The following is an 18,661-nucleotide window of genomic DNA, read 5'->3' as shown; positions in this document are numbered from 1 at the left end:
TGCCAGTATCTCTCAGACAGTTAAGTCGTGACCTGCTAATGTCTGATACAGAACCACAGAAAATTAGGAAGAGGTCTTTCACTGTGAGCGACTGCCATCTTGTTGCAGCATTCATCAGTGAGGACTGCGGTGGGCTTCACCACACCTGACACAGTGGCAGCCATTTGTTTTGTGCTTTCCCTCCTTTCGTCTGAGTCATCTCTTTCTATCTAAGCTGCGTTTCCTTCAATCTCATATTCACAGTCCATGAAGAGCCCTGGCACAAGATGCGGTTTATTTTTAGATCGGTATGCTACATTTCCAGCACCGTTACTGCACCAAAATAAAAAAGGGCAAATGAGCATTTTTCCACATGCTGAATACAAGGATGTATATATATATATTACATACATCACCTTCCTCCACTACTGACTCACACGTATAAACCACTTGTGTCTTGCGGCTTATCCGCTACAGTGTGCAGCAGTGTCCTGAATGAGCCAGCGCTGGTGCAGATTAGCCTTAGGTACTGCAGAGGAAGGTGAGGCCTGCCTAGCATAGCACACCGTGACTCTGCAGTGTGTTCCCTGCCTGTATTCTGGTCACACAAGTAAATGGGGATTCTAAGAAGTACTGAATGTGTAACGGGCTTATTGCTGACAGAATGTATTTTACCAACTGAAGGCCATTCAAGACTTTTAACACCAAGGTCAGCTTCCTCTGCAGAAGCCCTGAAAACTCACCCTGCTCTAATTGCTCTGATTTTCATCCTGTGTGTTACACTACAGGTGAGAAGGTGACATGAACTCAACTCTCTGTTTATGGATTATTTCTAAATTTAGCTGAGCTGCACAACCCTATAGCGACTTTGCAATGTACATTACTTTCTATTTAAACATCCTGATCAATACATATGATCTGGGATGTGTTGCAGCTCTAATGGCTACATGTATTGATTAAGTGAGTCAGTATGATGGAAATGCACAGGCTCTCAGTGCAGTAATAAAGAAAAGACACCACCATTCAAAAGAAATACGGTTGAATGTAAGAGAAAGGAACGCGTTTTTAAATGGCAAACGTTCTCGGGATTTGTGCTACTTTTCTGGAAACTAGCAGTGATCTGTGCAGTGGCAGCATTATGGGATTACCAGACTTTGTGAATTGGCAGCCAGGTAATGAGTGAAGGAGACGGTAGAGAATAAACCTCTCGTGCCTTCAATGCTGCTAAGCTGGTTTAAAAATAGAGGCAGAAGAGAGGGATTGGGAGAATGGCGGTGGACAGAAAAGATGGGGGAAGGAGGAAACGACTGATTTGGCTTTCAGCGAAGTAGGTAAGGGCGGATTTGCCGAATGACCTTGACTGCTGGTTGAACAGAAGTATGGCCACACGGTGCAGGCTCAGAAAGAGCCACTCTTCACACACGTAAACTGAAGTGAGTGCTCTTTTTAAACCACTAGTGACCTGAACTGATGGAGAGACTCTGCCCAGTCTCATCATGTGTATGACAATGATGAGCATGTTTGGCTGTATACTGATGGCATGGTTGGTGAGTATATGTAAAAACAGGCTTGGCACGGATTAGAGCACAGCTAAAGACCTTGGTATCTATATATAGAGCTGTAAATGGACGTAGATGACACATCGTATTGTCTCAAAAAAGACGTGAATACATGACTAGCCTGCCATGGAGGTGGCGTGTGTGTGTGTGTAGTGCAGTGTAAGCAAATTGTTGACATGTATATAATCCACATGCTCCTGTTTCTCTCCATATCTCTATTTATTTGCTATTCCACCTGGCTTAACCACTCAACGCCGCCGATTGTGTAAACACCAGGCCAGAAGGACACACTGCACGAGAGGAGAGCAAGAGGACGAGGGAGGCACGAACACTGGCACCATGGTGAGTGACACTGTCGAGACGCCCGCGCACTAGGGAAGGCATGTGAGGCTGGAGACAAGTGGACAAGGGGGAGAAACTGATAGAGCGGCTGGAGTCGATAAGGGACACAGCCTGTGAAAGAGGCAGAGAGAGGAGCTTTGGGGATTAAACAGGAGCTGAAGGTGGAGGGCACACAAGGCCAGTGGACAGCTGGGGGGGAGGGGGAGGGGGAGGGGGAGGGGGGCTAGATCAGATCAGACTCATTCAAATTTGAACTGCTTGTGCCTCAATGTTCTCACTGCTCTACATCTCTACAAAAATAATAGTAAATGTGAGGGGGAAATAAACCGTCTATGTTTTGGAGGAAGATTATTAAGCATTAACTTACATGTATTTATTAAATGTGACAGTTTCTACATCAACACACTGAAATGTGGGTTCATGTACGGAGCCATATCGTCAAAGAACTGAAGGTGTTGCAGCGTTGAGAGATGAAATTGTTGTTTCACACATGTTTTATATCAAAAGTCTTCTGAATGGGCCTTGAGGCTGTCATTGCTATATACTTTTTCATGCATAAAAGCACAGTCACATTACAGTACTGTCTATGTATTTATATGCAACTATACAAAACTCAGTATGGATGGAGCAGGATTAACATGCTGTGAGCATAATAAACAACTAGAATAAACAGTGTTATCCAGCAGATCGACTGATGAAATAATGATGATGCAGCATAGCATAGAAGCTCTACAAACACAAGGCCACACAAATAAGGTGATGGAAATTTAATGCAATCTTCTGTACTTTTTTTTTTTTGAGCGCTTTTATTAGTGGAGAAAGACAAATGTGAGAATTGTACCTCCATCACTGTTTATGGGACACCCAGTGATTTTAATCACACGTCTTTATTTACCTATATAATTGTGATCAACAGAAATATTTCTTTCATTCAAATGAAAATACTCGTGTCGAAGGAAAAGCGAGGACTTTGCTCACATGACAAGCGAGTTCACTGTAACACTGAACACATTCAGTATTGTCAGCACAACGCATCCTTTGCCGATTCATACGATCAGCAAAGAAAATCAGCAAATCTGTGTAGCTTTTGAACTGTCACAAGTGCAGGTTCTTTATTTACCTTGAAATCTCGACGTCTGTCAGCTGTGCGTCTTAGATTCGGTCACGCTGCACAACAGCCACCATGTGATTAATATGCTAGACGCAGAGCTGATTGTGTTTCATGCCTTCAGAACGTGTCTTTGACTCATAAATGAGAGATGGAAAAATGTGTCACTTATTCCCTCAGTGATGCAAAGTGGCCTCTTACGTTCAGTCCTTTTCTTATACAAAACAATATTGTTATTGTTGAAATACCTGAGACCCCGAAAGGAAGGAGATATTTTATTGTTGTGGAAGTAACGTGTTGGTGCAGAGATGCCGATAGAGAAGTGGTAATCAAGGAACACTGCCTAGTGGATTAGGTATCTAGTGATTGTGTTTCTATTTGTGCAACCCTGCGTGTGTTTGTGATGTCTGCAGCTTCAGTTCCCCGGGGAAGCCATGATGCCACTTGGTTTAAAACAATGTTTAATATTTAATGCCACCAGCTCAGATTGCATCTTTCTTCTGTAACTGGTTAACAACTCCCTTTAACTACCCCCGTCTTTTCTCGTACAAGAAGACGAGGTGTTCTTTAAAAGTGTCCTTTTAAATGTCTTCTGGAGTAACGTCAAATCACTCATGACTTTATTCGTAGTTGTAACTACTTACTGAGTTATCAACAATAGGCTGTTGACTTGGCCAGGATAAAATCTTCTTCCTGTCCTGAGATGCCAAGTGTGGGAGAGGATAGTGTTGCAGCGAGAAGTGGCTGCTGCATTACACATTCTTTGGCTCACACGTGTCAGTTTCATTCTCACAACACCTGTCTTCCCCTCCGCATTTCTCTTTTTATTTTTGCGCTTGTGTTAACAGAGGCAATGGTCATTTTCAACAAGCACAGCAACATGAGTCCTCTTACTCCGGTCACGTGACGCTGAGTCTGGTCTCTGGTCCAGGCAAACGGGGGCATGTCTCCTCTTCCTCCAATCACAGCCATGTGGCCTGCGCTGCAGACGCAGGCTGTAGGACGGCATCTTTATCTGTGGGCAAGTGCTTCACCTGCACAAGAGACAAACAGAAAGGAGAGAGGGGAGTCAGGTGCTATTGTCTTAAGTCGTCATGGAGCGGAGTCACGATGCAGTGGAGAAAACAGAGGAGAAAAATGCTTTATCATCCGGATGAGCTGAAACACGATAGGCTTTAGATTTTCATATACATGACGTTAATTCATCCTTATGTAATTACGATCAGTGATATGTCATAAAAATGATCATGATGCCATTAAACAGCTTATGTTATTCTGGTTCAGAATTAATCAGAGGACAGAGAAAAATGAAGCTGTGGCTAATTGCTTTACAAATGGCTTCTGCTTTGTTGTTGAGATGAAGAGCACACATCTACAAGTAAATATATAATTCACTAGTCAGGAAAAAAATATTCCATCCATTAGATTTTTCTAGAAGGAAAGAATTGTTGGTAATCCACTGATAAATGACCACTGGTATGTTGCCTCAAATCACATGTGTGAATGTTCATAAACGATATAAAATTCCTTTTTGGAAAGAGTCAACATCTAGATATTATTGAACTTGCAGCCTTTGTGCTTGTTGCCAAGAAACGATAACAGGTTATGGAGGGACATACAAATTGGTGACATGTCAAAGGTACTGGGCCGTCTTGTTACTTCAGTGCTCCTTGGCACGAATTCTCCAAGTCTTGATTGATTATACTCATGAAAGTATTCATGATCTCTCATTGTCTGAAAGCATCTGAATCCATTAGGTGCCTGCGCTTATTTATTCCACGTCTAATTTGTCATCTGTCCAAATAATCAAGGGAAACGCTGCTACAAACCACCAGAAAACAACTTGTATGAGACATGAATAAATAAAAGCTGTTTGTGCAAATGCATCGACACGTAATATTCGGCCATTTGTCTAATTCATTACAATTGAGTTACCCCTGCACTGAGGAAAGACAGATTTCCTAATCATGGTAATTCTTTGCTTGATTGTGACTGAGTGTGTAAATGAGTAAAACCAGTCAGTCAAGGCCAGCACACTCTGTTTGCCAGATGTTTTTTATTCCCCAGTGATGACACAGCAGCTGAACAACTGAGTGGCTCTTGAGCACATATCCAAACTCCCTCCCCTTTATCCATTGCTAATATCATTCAGTCCGAAATCACATTTCTGGGCACACATGCAACCCTTTCCATCTCATACACAGCCACACACTCAATGCCTCAAATGCTGCCAGTGAAACACTTGGTAATAGCATGTTTTCACAGGGCGATGAATGGTCCAGCTGATCATTCAGTTACAGTAAACTAGTCTTGATTTAGTAGCACCACATGTTAACATGTGCTAGCTAACATGACATAATGTAATGAATCATGCCTTACTCACTGGTCAGAGCTACTCGGGTTAATGAGCAGTGTGTATGTGTCTCTGATTGTTAGCTTGCCAGGGTGTATCCAGGTGTTTGTCTCAGTTTGGTCAAGCCTTCACACACAATTCTCCATAATCCTCAGAGGAGCAGCTTTGCAGGGTTTGAATTTATCAATAAGAGCTACAAGCATTATTAGCAAAGGCCACAAGAACACATATAAACAGATCAGGCATAACATTATGACCACCTACCTAATATTGTGTAGGTCTCCCTTGTGCCTCCAGGTGTGACTCATCAGAAAGTGGACATGGGCCTTCTGAGGGTGTCCTGTGGTGTCTGAAGAGAATGTTGTTAGTGGGGACCTTTGGGTCCTATGGGTTTAGAGGAGGGGCCTCTGTTGATCACAGATACGTGATCAGTTTAGAATCTAGTGAATTTGGAGGCCAGGTCAACACCTTGTACTGTTATACGTGTTTTATGTTGTTTCTGAACTGTTTTTGTGTGTGTGTCTGTGTCAGACTGCATCCTGCTGGGGATGACTGCTGACATCAAGGAGTGTTATTGCTACATGTCTAGTAACGTCCACATGAATGCCAGGTCCAAACGTTTCCCAGCAGAACAATGAGTTGTCAAAAGACAGTAAATGTTTTTTTACGTTTCCTGCCACTGGTCATAATGTTGTGCCATGTCATTAGAGTAGCATAAGGGTTAGTAGCAGAACCCCATTATGCTCCTGTACAGATCTGATCTGGCTGAAGAAGTAATACACACTGGGTATTCAGTATGGCCTTGTATGAAACATAAGGTTAATGTAAATTTACTCGGTTGGTTTCCCAAAAACTCATAGACCAAAAGTAGCATGAGCTCAAATAAAAATGTTAACCACTGTTTTGAAGATATAAAATCAATGGTCCAAACATCTCAAAATTGCTCATAGCACAAAACATGGAATGATTCTACCAGTACAACAATATCCAACACTTTTAAGGAGCTGTACATTTTTTTTATTGGATTCAATTAATTGAGTAGCAACTTTTGTTAGTTGTTGGCATTTAATTTCTGTTTGAGGACAATTTCTATTCTTTATAGAGCAATATAAGGACAAGACAAAACAGCAATATATTTTTTTTCAATATATCACCTTCTGAGAACCTCTGTTTATGTTTAGCCCCTCTGTCCTCTGACTACATCTCACCTTGCTCTTCTGAGGATGTGAATGACCTATGATTTACTGCCATAACACGTCTGTTGCAGTTTAAATGGAAATGTGACAATCCCTCAGGCTTTGCTGGGGACAAGGTTCCACTTCAATGTGCATGTGTGCAGTTGTGTTACAAGCCGCATGTTCTCCCATGTGTTTGCATGCATAACCTTGGGAGCTATCCTTCCTCTAAGCATCATGGGATAGCTCAGAGGACAGGGAATTAACCAATCAGCCGTTTGGGTCATCCCACTCAAATGACCCTGGAGACTCACTGCCTCCCATCCCCCCTGTTTCATCTCCTCTCTCGTCATCACACAACTCATCTATTCACGCGTGTGGCACACACGCACATCCACTCAAGATGTTCGATGGGAAAAATACATGCATAAGACACACATATCTGGGGCAATAAAAGTCGACTGACGTGTTACAGCTCGAATTAGACTCACCATGAGGCCACTGGCAAGGGAGAAAAAAAATGAAGGACAAGAAGCGAGAAGAGAGGATGCGTGTGAGAGGTGAGAATGGGGAGAGAACACAGAAGTCTGTAGGGGATGCGAGGCAGGATGACATACAAGCAGGAAAACTGCACACATAAGCCCTTTTTCCTGCAGTATCATTCGCGTTTTGTGAAGCATTCTTGTCCAGCTGACATTTCTTGCGCCCGAAGAGGATGAATGAATAAGTCGCTGTGGATTTAACATGGCCGACAAGATAATTAAATGCCGATGTTTTAAATATGTTTTAAATTCAACTGCCGTTTGAAGATGAAGCGAGGTATGTTTCAGTGGTCGGGATGCAGCTACGCTTGAGGTCTGATTTCTGCTAGGACAGAATCAAAATGGTGCTGAGAAGGTCATCGAGTGAGGGGCTGGAAAATCACATCAGCCCTGTCTCCTTGACATCATGCATTTGCCGGTGCAGATTAGCAGCATCTAAACATAGGGGATAGTGCTAGGCAGGTGTGTTTACATAGATACAACACACTGATCTGGAGAGGAGTTGCTAACTCCTCCTCAGACAGAGACCGGTCGGTGTTGTAGTTTGCAAGGGAAGTTGGAGGTGTTAACGCTATCTCATTAGTATCCAAGCAGCGGGCTGGAGACTTCTGGAAGGAATCCAAACACACATTACACTGCAGTCCAGCCGCGAGGAGATGAATAGACCAAGCATCCATACTTGTCTGCATCATGAAGGGATACCAGGCAATGTGGTCTGACGATGTTCTTGGGAAAAATGTTTTATTGAAATGTGTGATGTGGCTAGCCTCGATTTTAACTAAGCTATCGTATATTATGTAAGCCCCTTTTCACATCTTGAGTAATCATTTGTAGCATGAATGACAGACAAGTAATGGGATGAAGAAATGAAAAGGGGGAGGGACAGAGAAGGACTGGTGGTTGCCAGGGTAACCTCCTCCCATCTCCGGGGTCATTTCCATTGAGGTGACCGTGACAGCGTTCCCCTTACCATTCAACAGTGGACCTTTGGTATCTGCTCAGTAATGAAAGTCTCAGTAACATGCTACCTGTCACAAAGAATACACAGCTCTCACCCACCAGCTTACAGTTGGGCTGCAGCTTGTGACTGTACGTGTGAATGCACACAGAGGGGACAGAGCTGCAGCCAGTGTAGAGCCAATTACCAAGTAACTTACACACACTCCAACTGAGAGAACAATGTCTGTGAGAGCCGGTAACAAGCACACAGCAGCCTCTTTCTGCCAGAGCTCGGGATAAGGGCACTGATACACATGCAGCGGACAAGCCTGGGGGACGGAAGACACGGAAACAAAAAGCCACTTTCTGCACAAAAACCTAACACACACTCAGAAGACAAATGAACAACCAAAATTAGAACAGTGAGCCGAGGCACATTTTTTTCTCTGCAGTGATGTACTGTGTGTTAGCGAGTAGAGAGGGGCCATGGGACAAAGTGCGGGCGTGTTCCTGAGGTGACTGGGTGCAGTAATATTAAAAACATTGCTGAGGTTGCCCAATTAGCATAGCAGCCAGCTAGCCGTCCATTACGGTGACTCTTTGGGCACAACAGCAGTTAAATCTCTAGTCTTATGGTGGAGTCATGAACACCGACCTTAACTGAGGCAAGGGAGGCCTGCAGTTCTTTGGATGTTGTTGTGGGGTCTTTTGTGACCTCTTGGATGAGTCGTCGCCGTACTCATGGGATAATTTTGTTCGGGCAGCCACTCCTGGGAAGGTTCACCACTGTTCCATGTTTTCAATATTTGTGGATAATAACTCTCACTGTGGTTCACTGGAGTCCCAAAGCTTTAGAAATGTCTTTATAACCTTTCCCAGACTGATACATCTCAGCTCATTTCTCATTTGTTCCTGAATTTATTTGGATCTTTGCACGATGTGTAACTTTTGAGGATCTTTTGGTCCACTTCACTTTGTCAGGCAGGTGTGGAACAGTTGTGGCAGTAATCCGGTCTGGGTGTGGCTAGAAAAATTAACCACAGTTGAGTTAAGTTTTAACAGGAGGGGCAAACAGTTTTTTCACACAGGGCCATGTCGGTTTGGATTTGTTTCCCTTAATAACAACGACTTTCATTTAAGATGCACGCTCAGAGACACTCCATCATCTGGAACAGAATGGGGCCACACATCTGGCGGGACCACAGCGTGGCTGTACCTGCTGCTGACACCACATACGGAGCAGACCTGGATACCTGAGTTAGCACTATGCAAGTGAACGCGTTGTTAGACTACTATCAAGATGAATTGGCTTATAATGAACCTGAGTTGAAACCAGAACATATTCAATCTTGCATTTCCCTTTAGGTTAAAAACTACAGCCTGGATATTATCTCTGAAGCAGTACTCTGCCTTAATGCAGATAAGTTACATAAGAATATCAATAACACTGAACACTGTGTGCCTAGCAAATATGAAGAGCTATGTCAACTACAGAGTATCGAGAACGGCTTTATTTGTAGATAACAAAATCTGCCAACATATGGAGGTCTTAGTAAAGGTTGTGTGATGAATTACTTCTAGTTACTGCTCTGTGTAATGGTGTGGGACAAAATTACAACATGTCCTCTTTACGGTGTGGTTTTGTATGGATTAAACTAATGAGATGATATGGTAATAAGTGAGCTTCAGAGATGTGACAGTCAGGTGATGTTCCCCCACCATTTCCTGTCTTTACTCAGCTCACTCCTCCATCTTCTGGCTTCCATATGCACTGTACTAATACGCGAGTGGTGTGAATCTTTACCGTCTTCTTCATTTTTTTGTGCCCACATTCTAACCACCTCTTAATCCAAGCCCCTTTCTTTTTCCTCTCTTTCATCCCTTTCAGAGAAACTGTTATGCAATGTTAGACTGTGGCACGGTGTCAATTTAATCTGGACGGTTTGACGTCTGCACCACCGCAACAGAGGGAGGGTGAAAGAAAAAACAGAGGTGGAGTTAGGCGGTACTACGCAGCTGAACTTTTTAATCCTCTTAGTGTCCTCAACTATATTTCTCTCACTCATCTGTCTGCATCAAACGATATGTCTATTTATTGTATCCATACTGTCTGTTTCACGCAGCGGTTAAATGCCTTTCGTGCAGAATTTCCCATTTCTTCTTGCTGTGAACTCACGCCTCGCTCCAGACATCGTGTACTCTCTGCAGCAGCCCCTCTCCTTTATCTGGCCTTTCTGTGCGCCCTTCCCTCATCAACCCCGCCATCCCTCAGTCCCCCTACAAGGTCGCTCCCAAGGACGGCCTGCTCCCAGCATCCCCTGCTGGATTGGCCGATAGATATTAAAGGGCCAGTTCCCCCCGCAGAGCACATGGCTCGACTCCTGCTCTGCTACAGTTCTGTCATCATTCCCATCACTCCTGAGGCTACTTACTGTACTCGCTACCCACACACATTCTTACCGCCTCACAGGCAACAATGAGTCCTGGATGCTGACAAAATACCTTACATGCTCACATTCGCATCCTGCTCTGCTCGACATAACAGGTAACTCGTCACGGGGACGAAAAGTGCACGCCTGCAGATACGGCAATGCACACAGTTGGGGGAGGGGAGGGGATACTTGACCCGTGCTTACGGTTAGCAAGCATCGTCTGAACGAGGCAGACCTTTTCCTTTACAATAAGTGAGCATGACACACTACAAGCTCAGCAGACTTGAAAAGCACGAAGCGCACAGCTTCAAAGCAGCTTGATCAGAGAGTCAGTCAGCAAAATGGCCACCACAGACAACAGATTTAGTCAAATGTCCTGTCTGGGATAGAAAAGGGATTTGAGGCTGGATGGTAAATATAGCAGCACTACGTAAAAGACTAATTAAATAAGTTTAAAAATATACATATTAATACTTCATAGATTTTAAGCAGTTTACATTGTAAATGAAAGGCGTGTGTGCTAATCTGCTGAATAATCACAGCACTAAAAAGTAATTTTGCCTCATCCTAGTGACCTCCTTTACAAAGCAATTCGACATTTGGGCATTAGACACAAATGACTGTGCTTTGTTAAATACTAAAAGAATTGCATCAAATGTTATAAATTAATCTTTGATCTATAATCTAATGTTTCAATTTGTCTCATGGAGGCTCAAGAATATGAAACGCTGATGACCTGTCAACCTTAAGCCTTTGCCTTGTTTGGACAAGCTGTTGGAATCTGTACTTTAACAGGAGTTCAGTAGTTTGAAAATACATACATACATACATCTTAATACAAAATCCAAATACTGGAAACAGAAACGACTAGCCTGTGCTGTCTTGTGTGTTAAATTAAAATGTGTGAATGCCAACACCCTAAGCCCAGTACATATATTTTAACATTAATTGTTTAAGACGTACAAAGGCCAAACTGTAAAAATATTGTGGTTAATGAGCCAGTCAAAGTTATTTCATGGAGTATTGTAAACATAACATTGAGTTGGACCACTTGCTGATGGTGAAGAAATGGTGCAGGTTAATTAATGGTGTCATATATGTGTCAAATGTTAATATTCCCAACAGCCTAATCCTTTCATTAAGTCTTTTGGACATTAAGTTAGCCAGTCATTAGCTTATTGTTAGCCATGCTGGTTCCCTGGCACCAACCGTTGCCTAGCACCGGTGTTCTCACTACTCATGTTACCACACCAAACAACACTAAACAAGTGCACGACTTCCTGTGTCATAGCCACACGTTCTCGAGTTCCACTTGAAGAGAAGATAAAAGATAGAAGATATCAATCTTCTTAAGCTCAGGAAAGAAAATAATAGCTACAGTTTCCACAATTTTAAGTGATATCTCTAAATCTCTCACCAGCTTTTCTCCACAATAAACAGGTGTTTTCATTTGTAGTGGTTAATTACTTTGTCTTAGGAGGCCTAATTAAATGTAGGTGTGTCTAAACTGCACCCGCACCCTCCTGTCAGTTGTGGTGCTCTCTATATGAAATAATAATTTATTTTTTTTAGCAATTTTTATGGTAACTGAGGTAACACCCACTGGTGTGCAATAATTGCGATTTTTACAGTGTTATATTTGAGCTTCATATTAAATATATAATATAAATATATAGTATATGTAAATATACTGTTTCTACAGCGCTCACTCTTTGATGGACATGCTTCAGTGAAAACAGCTGCTTTGCAGTTTATCTCTAAAATAACCTATTAAAAATATGTTTTTAATAGACACTACATATTTTAGGTGAAAGTGAGACACCTAACTAAACCCAGCACAACAAAATAATAAACAGCCTGGCAACCACAATAATCTGTGCAATGCACAATATTATTAAGTGCTAAGGGGATTTAACAAATCTATTTCATACATAGTAAAATACCTGGCACTAGTTCTGCAGAGATTAGTGTGCACATATGGTGGATTTGAATTGTTTACTACAGTAAGAAGATTTAAATAAGAGACGTGAGGTAGTTCAGCAGTTCAGCAAAACTAGATCAACGATGAGTACGTAATCATAAAGCGTTATCAAAAATAATATGAAATGGGAAGTAAAGATTGGATCAGCTCCACGGTACAGAATACCTCCTTAATCTAGTGCAGTGCATGGTCAACAAAAAGGACTGGCAGCCTCTCATCTGCCACAGAAAGAAAATGTTTAATTTGTATCTTTAATGACAGACAAGTCACATTTGAAGGAATTAATACGACTAAAAAAAGAATGATTTGGGAAGAGTATACTACCATTTTTAAGTTGACGGTGTTAATGGAGTTTAAGCCTGCTTTAAGTGCATACTGAAAATAAATACCTAATAGCAGAAAGTTAAAATGATCAGCAACTGGATGGAAGTCTGCTTCCTAATGGCCTTGCAGACATCATTAAAGGCTCTTTACCTTCATTCATTCACTCACTGTTTTTTTTATCCATTAGTCTGTGTTTATAAAAAGCTGTTATATCTAAGCCACTGACTCTGGTAGAAAACATTAACATCTCATAAGCTCTCAGGGAAATACATTAACCAAGCCCACACATATTCACTTGAGTAAAAAAAAACAACAACAAAAAAAAAAACATATTTAAGATCAACTTTAACTTCACATTAGAACCATGACATTCCTAATTATGCGTTTGCAAATGATTCTACGATGTAGGTAGATAAGCAAAAATGTGATGGGGGGTAACTGTGGTGTTGAAAGAACAGCTACCAGAGGAGGCGGAGGAGGAGAAGGAGGAAGGGGAGGAGGGGACAGGCAGGAGGAGATGAAATGCTTTAGAACCACAGATGGAAGGAGAGACCACTGGACAAGATTTACTACAGACGCTTTGAACGATGGCAAGCTGAAGGCATGTGTACATTTGATCATGAAATGAACCTCAGATGCTGCGTATGATACATATGTCGATTTACGTGCACAGTCAGGCGTGAGATAAAATCCTGGATGGACTGGGAGCTCTGATTTCATTACACGACCGCCTCTCACTTTATCTCTTCCGGATTTACCACTTCCACTTTGTCCTTTACGAACTCCATATATGTTGTTTCTCTTTCGTGGGGCACATTTTGACATGTCACAGCCAGAAAAGCACAGCCGTAATTAAAAAGATGATTAATGGCTGCAGTAGGTGTCCCAGGTCCCGGGCGCTTCTGTCGTGCATGCTGCTCTCGTTGGCATGGATTACTGGAACGCTCGAATGGCACACAGCCATTGTTAATGTTATTAGTAACACTTGCGCTTTTCCTGCTACAGAAAGTTAAAATGTCCACTGTGAAAAAAAAGGTCTATTTGAATTCAGAGCCAAGGTTTTAAAATATAACACAATAAGTCTCTGATTTCATTTAAATTTGCCTTGCTCTGTTTATTTGGCTAAATGTTCCAGCTACTGTATGTGTCCTGTAAATTTGTCTATGTCTGCACTTCCAGGAATACAAATCTGAGGAAACGCTGACTTTATACTTTATGGATTTGCGCAAACTATGTTGAATAATATGTACACTCTCTGGTTGCCTTTATTGTCCCTCTTTGTGCGTGGAAAGAGAAACCTCACTAGCACAATAGTCTGGTGACCTCACATTATTCCCTAGATAGCTCCACCCAGCTTCAACCTGAGCAGAGGCCTGGTAAGGCAGAATAAAGAATCACCACCTTTTTCATACCAGGCTTTTGACTGTACACACTGATCATCTTAACATTATGACCACCTCCCTAATATTGTGTAGTTCTCCCTTATGTCTCCAAAACAGTTGTGACTCATAAGATAATGGACATGGGCCTTCTGAGGTTGCCCAGTGTAGTATGTCGAATGCTTTAGAAGAGGTCTTGCTTTTGTGCATGCTGGGAAAATAGCCTGGGGCTTACTGCAGCACTAACTGGGAACGAAGCCATCATCAAGTAGTTTACTTTTTCTGACAAATCAAAACATGTGCTGAGGACATATCTACTGTTTACTTGGTACAAAAACAAGTTTCAGTCAGTACAAAAATGCTGAAACCAGAATCCCTACGGAAAAATACATGCTATTTAAGTACAGTATTGCACAACCAATCCTTTGTATTAGTTGATGGGATTAATTCTCACCAGTCACTGTCTTTCTGCATTTTCACATGAATGGATTTTACTTTCAGACGAGCCTGCAGTCCACTACATCGACAAATTCCTACGTTCCTTTCGGCCTATCTTGAATTGCTTATCAAATTTCTGATTACAGCTTCTCCCTGTCTCCCTGGAGTCGTTCCGTGATAACCAAATCTTCATTGACTGTCCTTTTGTCACTCTGTCCACATTAAATCCCAGAGGAATTTTCCACTGCCCTCCTGACCCTGTCTTCCTTCATCTAGGTCTTAACTTAGTTTTTTACCAAGTTCACCCCCTTTTCTCCCCCTCCCTCCTTCCCTCCCTCCCTCTTCATCCTTCAATCCTGTCATCCTCTTTAAACCCATCTGTCTTTCTATCATCTATCTCCCACCATCTTCCTCACCCTCCTGTCAGTTACGGTACACTCCGTATGAAGTTACAATTAATTTTTTTTAGGGACGTCACGGTAACTGGGCACCAGCTGCTGTGCAATAATTATGCTTTTTACTTTCCAAAATAGATTTACCATGAAAACCTCCTCTTTTTGTTTTTTTTTCTCTCTCTCTCTCCTAACCTCTCCTCGCCGTCTCTTTTCCTCCCTTCTCCCTGTTCTGGACACTGTGAGTGGAACACAGATTATGTCAGACATTTATAAAACCGGATTAGCTCGGATCACCTTCACACATGCACATATACAAGCACGCACACACACAAATACAAATTACTCTGTACACCCCCTGCACACCCTAATTTTGGGCTGTCATTTGATATGCTATGCAGCAAACCCCTGTTACTCACTGACTAGAGGAGGATGGCAGTTTTACTGCTGGTTTAGCACCGAATGCGACGGCTTGGACTCACCCCCTTAATTCCAATAATCTGAAAGCAATATAATAACATGATCCCAGCATTATATAGCAGGAATCTGAGATTTATATAGATATATATGTTTATGATGCAGCTGTATACAATGAAATGTAAATTTAGCAACGGTTTTCGTGACTGATTCACATGGAAAAACTTTGCTTGCTCTCACAAAACCATGACTCTAACCTCATCTGACACCCTTTGGATGAACTGGAGCACCCGACTGTAAGACAGGTCCAATCAGGGCCTTACCACACAGCAAATTCCCACAGCCTAAATACTGTGGCAAGCCTCCACAAGACAGAAAGGTTGTTAAAGCAGCACGTTAATGATCATGTTAATGGCATTCACATTTTGCGTGAATGCCATTTTCCCACAGTGCCCTGAGGTGTGCTGTATGTCTAAAGAGGTAGGCTGATTCATGCACATTTACCAACCCTGCGCACACATGGCAGATGACACTGAAACCCATGACATGCAGCATTCATCTGCAGCCCTGACTCACACAGGACGCCTTGACGCCACGCTTTCCCAAATCACTGACTGCGCATACGATCACACATGGGGCTTCACCGCCCCTCACTGAGCCCTGCACGGTCGGCTACTCCTCCAGCCGCATGTGAATTAGTATGACACAGCACCGCCATCGTGGGCAGCATCCACCGAGACAGAATCTGTTCGAATAACAATAAGTACCAGCTTTCCTCTCTGTGTCATCGTTTTCCCTCGCTCTCCTTCTCTACTCCTTCCTGTTCTTTTCTCCCCGCATCCCCCCCTCACCCATCCCTCAATTTCTGACTCAGCAGAACAAGTCTGAGACAAGGTCATCTGACTGCTGTTGCCGTGGAGCACAAGAATTGGGGGGATTTTGTTCCCCTCCCCTCCTTTCTTTTACTGCAAGGCGGGTAGGCGCCGGGTGGTGGTAGCGGTGGGCGAGCAGGACGGAAGGAGAAATGTGAAGGAGTGACCGAGGAGGTTATGAAAGGGTACTGCCGGCAGCCATTTTGGTTTAACTGAGATTGAAAGGAACTTTATTAGCAGCAGCAGCAGCATGTTGACAAAGTCACCCTCGTCAGTGGGGATGTGTGCATGTGTGTGAAGTGACAATGACGGGAACAGTCTCACTGCAGACAATGAGGCAGATAAGATAATATAAACTGCTGGCAAGATGGCCTACAACAGATGTCATGTTTAAACACATCTTTCATGTACACAGATCAGCCACAACATTATGACCACTGATAGGAGAAATAAATAACATCTTGTGACCACACAATGTTCTGTTATATTAAGACAAAGGTGACTACATTAATAATTGTGTGAATGTGTTTGTAACACCACGACTGAAAGGACACGATTATCTTTATAAACCTTATTGGTGTAAACTCCGAACTTTTACGCACATTTACATCACAGGTTGCACCATTTAAATGTACAGTACGGCCGGAGTGAATCTTCTGTCCGGCAGAGAATAACACATCATTATATACAAGGTGTTGAATTGGCCTCTGATCAAGTATCTGTGGGATGCACTGGAACAAACCTCATCCACAAAGGCCCCTCCCCTCAACCCCAAAAGGACCCAAGGGCCCCACTAACAACATTCTGTTGCCAGACACCACAGGGCACCCTCAGAAAGCCCATGTCTATTCTGTAATTGTGAAAAGATTGAATTAAATGAAATTGTAAAACAAATTATTCACAATGATGTGCTGAGATACTACATTGAGTAAGATTCCAGCTGCGCATTCCTCTTACATGCACTGTACCTGCGTTCTGACTGCTCACTGCTGAATTTAATTTGCGTTACTGGTCAGCCTTCTGCCTTATTTTAGAGGAAACCAGCCGAAGCATGGCGCGTTTTGAAGAGTATTGCATCCGGCTGCCCTTTAAACCTAAAATCGTTCCCATTCTGATGCTCTGGGGTTCCACGGTGCTGAATGGTCATCGTCTAGGCCCACAGCAAGGAGCGCAGTGAGGCATGGCAGCAATCTGCTGCAGGAACAGCAGGGATGACTCTTAGTTTTGCCTTGCAAGTCAGACATTGCTGTGCAAGCGTGCATGTGTGCGCATACTGAACTCAGTGACTCCGCGTGTGTGCTCTCACTGCAGCACGGAGAGAAAGGGATGCAACGGTAACTCACTGCTGCATGTGTTCCTGCGTTTGCCTCTGCATGTCTCATATGCTCTGACATGTGGCACTGATACAAAGACTGGAAAAAAAAGAAAGAAGAAGAAAGCCTGTTTTTTTTCCAGTATTATATATTTTCCCCCCTCTATATACTTATAGTCCCCGGTTTATCTTTTTTTTTTATAGTTCATCATAGTTCTGCTGGTTTAAAGAATGCAGTTTGATTTGTTGGACTAGCGTGTGGGCTGTTCTTACAACACCTCTCTGTCTGTTGTGCCGGATTTTGAGCTTTTTTAAAACAGTCCACGTAAATGTCATGAAAGGTTTATGGAGACCCTTGAAAATAATTATGGTGTTAAAACAAGCGAGGGTGCATTCCTTATTTTACTTCCACTTAAGTACGCCTCACCTCACCTTCGTCTGAGTGCAAGTCTCACCACATCACCTGAAGCGCTGACTGTGCATTGTCAAAACGGTGTACCTGCTGATCGAGCAGTCATGTTTCAGGCTGCTTTCTGCTTCCCTGATGTGCATTGTTACATTAATGACTGAACTGTGATTCTTCCTTTACCCTAATTTGTTGAAACTTCATATTTCCTCCCTCACACACACACACACACACACACACACACACACACACACACACTGCTGCTCTCTCTTCAGTCTGCTGCGTCCAGGCCCAGTAGTGACATATGGAGGTGCACAACATGCTCATGAAAGGACCAACACGACATCCATTGGTGCTTATTACATGCACAAAAGCCTTATGCACATACATCCGATGTTTAATGTTACATAGATACATTACATGAAGAACAAACACAATCACGACACCTAAAATCTAACCTTGTGCGTCCATTTAGGAAAAAAAATCAGTCTAGAGACTCACGATGCTGCTGGCTGCAAGCCTCGGAATTCTGCAGTAAAACAGGAGGGGCAGTGCTCGCTCCTTATTGGCTCCCTTGAAGCTTGAGATGAATCCAACTGGTCAGCGATCCCTGCGCCGATGAGACGCTCGGAATTATGATTGGCCGCCAGGGTCAGCGGTGGGAGGGTTCAACGCGGCATCTCGGTGCAACCGTTTGCTTGAGGGGCGCGC

General features: G+C 42.9%; 1 long non-coding RNA gene across 1 annotated transcript; it reads right to left on the bottom strand.

Moving 5' to 3' along the window:
• Positions 1-2,666: 2,666 nt before the first annotated feature.
• LOC125016404 lies at positions 2,667-18,538 on the bottom strand. The gene is made up of 2 exons (XR_007113682.1): positions 18,409-18,538; positions 2,667-4,022 (listed from the first exon to the last, which is right to left on the bottom strand). It is a non-coding gene; the product is annotated as an uncharacterized LOC125016404 (long non-coding RNA).
• Positions 18,539-18,661: the final 123 nt, after the last annotated feature.

This window comes from Mugil cephalus, chromosome 11 (genome assembly GCF_022458985.1).
Source record: "Mugil cephalus isolate CIBA_MC_2020 chromosome 11, CIBA_Mcephalus_1.1, whole genome shotgun sequence".
NCBI lineage: Eukaryota > Metazoa > Chordata > Actinopteri > Mugiliformes > Mugilidae > Mugil > Mugil cephalus.
The sequence above is the reverse complement of the archived record's forward strand: the minus strand, read 5'-3'. Positions and strand labels throughout refer to the sequence as shown.